Genomic DNA, 6,578 nt, shown 5'->3' on the forward strand with positions numbered 1-6,578 from the left:
CACTTCCTAGTCTCCAGCCACGCGTGCCACACGCTCTGCGTGGCTCTGCTAGAGAGGCAGCCAGAGAAGCTTTTCGAAAAGACAACTGACAGGGCTGTTGTCAGCTTTAGGCCACTTCTAGCCTCACAGGCCAAGTTGTCACTTCAGACCAAGCGCTTGGGGGCATTCTGGGTGGAGGAGGGTGGGCATGGAATGCCTTTCCTGGTTTTCATTTCAATTAGACAACGAGGATTAATCAGCAGCAACCCTTTCTCGGTGATCTCAGTGGAGACCCAGGCCCCTTCCCCTCCTTCTCCTCCATAGTGGTGTTGGGACAGCTCAGGCCAAGGGATTCCCAAGGAGACCTTCAGTGTGTCTGCTTCAGGGTGTATGTGTGTGTGAGAGAGAAAGAGACACACTCACACACATACACACTCACATACATATATGCATATATACATACACGCGCATACACATTCATACAAACCTTCACCTACATGCACACCATGTCACAGACACACATACACACACATACCATATCACTCACATGAGCACATGCACATCACACACTCACACACACACACTCTAAAGTCCGTATCCCTCAGTGTTCATCCTCAACTCTTTTCCCCACTACCTCCCACCCCAGCCCCCTAGCCCTCCACCTCCTAAACCCACCCAAGTTCCACAGCTGTCCCCTCCACTCCCCCAGACGCAGCTCCCCCCTCCCAGGATCTGCCCTCTGGAGTCTACGCCCCACCCATGCCAGGAATTCCTCCCCCTATACCCCACACCCCCACTTCTTTCCTGGCCTGGGAAATCTCTGGCTGGGCAATGCTGGTGACCCTAAACAAGTCACTGCCCTGCCCTGGGCCACAGCGTCTTCACCAGAGGTGAAACCTGCAGGTTAATGGGGAGAAGGAGCTGGGAGGACACAACAAAGGAGAAAAGGCCTGTGGGCTTTCCAGGCCCAGGACGCAGCCTGGCTTCTGGCCACATTTCCCCATTCCAGACCTGCCCTGGACCCGCCCCTCAGCTCCCCGTCTCCTCCCTCATGCAGTTCTGGCTGCTCCAGCCCTCCCCAGCCTCCTCCTGTCCCTCCATTCCCAGGCCAGCACCATGAGCCCACTGGGTGCCCGGCTGCCCACACAGACACCTTCTGGAGGGCTTCACACAGAGCTATCAACACCGAGAGGCCAAGGGTCAAATTCCTGCCCCACAAGAGTGCCCCATCCAGGGGTTCCCACCAGCCGATCCGGTTTCCCATCAGCCGATGCCTCTGCTGGCCTCACAGAGACCCCCTTGGGAGATTCTGGGTAGAATCTTGAGCTGAATAAATTTCCAAAACCTTTACCAGTTGTTCCTCCCCACCCCAGAGGCTCGCTTCATCTCTGTAGTGTTCTGTCACACACACACTCACACACACACACACTCACACACACACACTCACACACACACACGGGCACACACCATGCACATCACTTGTCCTCCCGCTGCCCACCTGACCTCCCCTGCACCTCTGGACCCAGCTGTGAACAAGCAAGCTGCCCCAGGTCCACAGTCCTGCTTGGCTTCACCAAACCTGCCCAGAAACCACAGTCCCACAGCCCTCAAAGCTGGAACAGACTGGATCTCTGTGAGAAGTGGAGTAGACATTCTTTCTGGCTCCATTACTCATTGTCCATCCCCTCCAAATACCTCCTTAGATTCCTAAAGAAAACAAATGTTTAAGGTATAATTTGTTTTCATTATCTTGGAATTCCAATTATTGCAATTATAACAAAAGCCATTTAACATTTCCACATGCAATGTAATACTTTAAAAATAAAGCCAAAACAATTTTTTTAAATAAAGTCAATTGACAAAACACATATATAGCAGCCAACTTTCCAAAAGAGACAAATCCATAAGGAAAAGAAAAGCGGGCAACGAACACGTATCGCATCAGCCAGTGCTTACCTCGTACTTACTTTATCTGCGCCCAACTCTGTTCTAAGCACTTTGCATGCTGCTGCTGCTGTTGCTAAGTCGCTTCAGTCATGTCCGACTCTGTGCGACCTCAGAGACGGCAGCCCACCAGGCTCCCCTGTCCCTGGGATTCTCCAGGCAAGAACACTGGAGTGGGTTGCCATTTCCTTCTCCAATAAGCACAGTGTACATTGCATAGTGTACATTATTACCTCATTTTAAGAGAGGTAAAGCTAATGAATTTGAATAAATGGCCCATGGTCACACAGCTAGTATGCAGAAAAGCCAGGATTTGAACCTTGGCAGTTTGAACTGCTGGATTGCTTCTAAAAAAAAGAAGAGAAAGAAACAAAATCAAATACTAAACATGAAAAAAAAGTTCAACTTCAATCAAATTAAGGAAACACAACTAGAATAGCAATAAAAAGCCATTTGTACCTGTCGGGTTATCAAATGACTAAATCATTTGCTAACAGTGTTAGGGAGTGTGTGGATAACAAAGTTTTGTCCTTTATTGGTGCATCCTCTTTAGAGGGTAAGTTGGCGATAGCTATCAAAATTAAAGGCATTTCCTTTACCTCCATAACCAAAACTAATGAAATGCATATGCTTGTCCTTGGCCAAGCACATTCACTGCCAGGAACTTACCCTATAGATGTTCTCACCAAAAGTGCATACACACACACACACACACACACACACACACACACACGGTCTCTGTTTCCATTATTTTATATCAGCGAGACACAGGGAACAATATAAATGCCCATCAGTTGGATCTGATTCAATGCATTGACCTGCACACATTCAGAGAAACGCTATCTATTGAAAAGAATAAAAGCCTTTGTACACTGATTGAAATTTTACCTTTATATATTGATCGTACAAATCACTGTGATTTTTTTTAAAAAAGCGCATACCATCAGCTATACCACATCTACCCTCTACCCTGTGGCTGGTCCCAGCAGGCCCCACAGTCACTTCCTGATCCCCTGGCCACTCCCTCACATGCACCAGCGACTCTGGATCCTGGTTCTGGGTGCTCCTCTCCCCTTCCCGCCCCAAACCTCATCTCCAGGCATATGACCCACTCAGCATCTTAGCCTGATCCAGGCTCCCCAGTTCCAGTGCCTTCTGTGTCCATCCTTTTTCTCTTGTCTCTGCCTGTGTCCGCTCTCAAGACCCCAGACTGCTCCGTCTCTGAAACCTCACACTCTGACCTCACACACAGGGCCCTTCAGAACTCTGCCACTGTCAGCAGGCAGGCTCTTCAGCCACAGCACCACTTCCAGTCCTGAATCCAATTATTCCATTTTCTCCCTCTAACCTCCTTCAGTGGAGAAGGCAGTGGCACCCCACTCCAGTACTCTTGCCTGGAAAATCCCATGGATGGAGGAGCCTGGTGGGCTGCAGTCCATGGGGTCGCTAAGAGTCGGACACGATTGAGCGACTTCACTTTCACTTTTCACTTTCATGAATTGGAAAGGGAAATGGCAACCCACTCCAGTGTTCTTGCCTGGAGAATCCCAGGGACGGGGGAGCCTGGTGGGCTGCCGTCTCTGGGGTCACACAGAGTCGGACGCAACTGAAGCGACTTAGCAGCAGCAGCACCAGCCTCCGTTAGGGGCTTCCCTGGTGGCTCAGATGGTACTGAATCTGCCTGCAATGTGGAAGACCCAGGTTCCGTCCCTGGGTCAGAAAGATCCCCTGGAGAAAGGGAATGGCTACCCACTCCAGTACTCTTGCCTGGAGAATTCCATGGACGGAGGAGCCTGGTGGGCTATAGTCCATGGGGTTGAAAAGAGTCGGACACGACTTAGCCACTAACACTGTCACTTTCTCCATCTCTGGGTCAGTCTGTACCTTGGATGTGTGCCCACCTCTCCCTGGCTGGCAGCTCTTCTTCTTTGCAAAGCTTTCCCCAGTTCCCAAAATGGGACTGCAAGTGTTGAGAGCCAAGACAAGATGGAGCAGAATGATAAAGCAGAATCATCTTGGTAGGTAATGCTGTCAAACCACCGGTGACCAATTCCAAGGTGGCTGTCTGAGCTGTCTGTACTGTCTCTGCATGTAACCCCCTCACTCTGTCAATAAAAGCTCTTGCCCCATAATTGTGGGAGAGCGAGGGGAAGTCAGCCTTCAGATAGGCATCTGCCCTCCCCAACCCCAGGTTGCGGGCATCCAAAATAAAGCAAACTTTTGTTTCCACCCACCTGACTTCTTTATTGGCTTTTGAGTGGTGAGAAGCTGGACCCCCACTTTCAGTAACAGGAGAGATCATCTTCACTGTGTGCACGGCCTGTAGAGCATGGGACTGCACAGACACCTGTGGGCTTTAGGCACGGCTCCCATGGGCCTTGGGCAAGCCACTTCTCTCATTCCTTTATTTGCTGATATAGACATTTAGAGAATGTTGACTCTGTGTGGCAATACAATATTTACGGGGTGAGAAATGAGTCTCAGAGAGGGTAAAGTGACTCACACAAAGATAGATGGCTCACAAAAATGGCAGAGCTGCAACAAAAATCCAGGCACCCTAACTTCTAGGTTAAGAAGATCTGGGCTAGAGATCTCCCTAGCAAGCCACTCCTCTAGCAGCTTCCGATCTGGGGTCACCTAAGTCTCATCAGAGTCCGATTTTCCAACCTTGAGAACACTGAATCCCTCAGAGGGCTACCAGGCCATCTCCTTCTGCAACAAGCGAGAACATGTAAGCACACAGGTAGCCACCTACATTTATAGCATATAGTCTGCACTTTTCACCCTGGGGCCTCAAGAGCTATCTACATACCATTCCCTAGCCCTTTCCTTGAGCAGAATTCCTTAGTCATTTGTAGAAAATGAACAGTTATGCTGAGAAAGAAACGGCGAATCAAGGGGACTTCCCCAGTGGTCCAGTGGCTAAGATTCTGAGCTCCCAGTGCAGGGGCCTGCATGCCATGATGAAGTGTGCCACAACTAAGACCTGGCACAGCCTAATTAATTAATTAGTAATAAATAAAAATCAGTATTAAAAAACGGTGAATCAGGACAGAACAGTTTTCTCCAAAAACATTGCAGATGGTATCTGCTGGCACCTTTGATCACTGTTAACTTTTCAGAGTTTCTCACTTCATTGTCTTTAATTATAAAGTCTGTTAATCAATACATCCTACTTGTTAAAAACAACTCAACAACTCAAGAAGCACATAGAGAGAAAGATGAACGTCCTCTCTTCACGTCCCTGAATCTCACTCCCTGACCTGTCCGTGTAGGTCACTACAGTCGTGGCTGTCCTTCCAATGTTTTTCTTTTTTAAATTCATTTTTCTCCTCCCTGGTGTTTGGAATTTTTTCCCATGTATCTCAAGTTTATTCGTAATTAGATTTCAATTTATATTTTAGTATCTCTTTATTTTTAAATTAATTAATTGATTGCATTTGTTTTTGGCTGCACTGAGTCTTCGTCGCTGCATGTAGGCTTTCTTTAGGTGCAGTCTGCAGGCTTCTAATTGAGGTGGCTTCTCTTCTTGCAGAGCACGGGCCCTAGGGCACACAGGCTTCAGTATTTGTGGCTCATGGTCTCTAGAGCACAGGCTCAGTAGTTGTGGCATAGGGGCTTAGATGCCCCATGGCATGTGGAATCTTCCTGGACCAGGGATCCAACCCACCTCCCCCACATTGGCAGGCGGACCGCCAACCATTGGACCACCAGGGAAGTCCAAGGTTTCAATCTACATTTGAACCCATGCTTCCCTATCAACGTACCGAAATTATATCGTTATATGATACCCTCCGCTCAGTGCACACTGTTGTGCTTTCTATCTCCTCGTCTTCATCCCCTCTTTCCTCTCAACTCCATCAGTCTCTCCATCCCATATCCTGGGCTTGGTTAAAAATAATCTGACATTTTAATTTCAACCTACTAGGAAGGATTTTCCTTCTGTCTTCTACTTCAAAGATCTTTTCTGGTTTATAACATAGTTAAAAGTCAGTTTACCATCATCCATTTATTTGCTATAGATTTTACTAGATTCGTTACTCTCCGCTGCTTGACATGCTGTTTGTCTTCTCTTGAGATATCTCTGTTTTCATTCAAATTTAACTTTCTTTTGTCTTAACTACCTTCTTGATTAGGTTCCTGAGAAATGGATCATGGATCTTGCAGATATGAAAATATCTGCCTTCTGTTCTCACACTTAAACACCATTTTGGCTAAGATTCCTTTCCCCTGGAAGCTGGGAGACTTTTCCAAGGCCCTGGGGCTTGCCGAGTTGCAGGTGATAACTTCAGTGCCAGTACAATTCTCTTGGCTTTGCAGATTACCTGTTTTTGTTGTGAATTGTTGGATTGTTTTTATGTCTGGAGAGTTTCAGGATTTTCATTCTTTTTTTTAAGTTCTGAAATTTCAGTAGGGTCTAGGGTTCTAACAACTCAGAGAATTCAAATCTTCTGACGTTATCTCCTCTGGGATCCAACAAGAAACCAAACTTCCCCCAACCACTCTCATTAGGTGATCCACTTTTTATCCTCTTTGTTGAGTCTCCCAGAAGGACAACGGGAAAAAGAAAATCACCCTTCTCCAGCCACTGGTTTCCCAGTAGGCCCCAGGTATAGATAAATTCAAGAATGAATGGATCTCTTATTTTCTCGCTT

The 6,578-nt window shown here is 47.5% G+C and overlaps 1 long non-coding RNA gene across 1 annotated transcript; it reads right to left on the minus strand.

Moving 5' to 3' along the window:
- Nucleotides 1-787: 787 nt before the first annotated feature.
- LOC132659518 (uncharacterized) lies at nt 788-4,448 on the minus strand. The gene is made up of 3 exons (XR_009600056.1): nt 4,158-4,448; nt 1,936-2,270; nt 788-1,686 (listed from the first exon to the last, which is right to left on the minus strand). It is a non-coding gene; the product is annotated as an uncharacterized LOC132659518 (long non-coding RNA).
- Nucleotides 4,449-6,578: the final 2,130 nt, after the last annotated feature.

This window comes from Ovis aries, chromosome 3 (assembly GCF_016772045.2).
Source record: "Ovis aries strain OAR_USU_Benz2616 breed Rambouillet chromosome 3, ARS-UI_Ramb_v3.0, whole genome shotgun sequence".
Classification (NCBI taxonomy): Eukaryota; Metazoa; Chordata; class Mammalia; order Artiodactyla; family Bovidae; genus Ovis; species Ovis aries.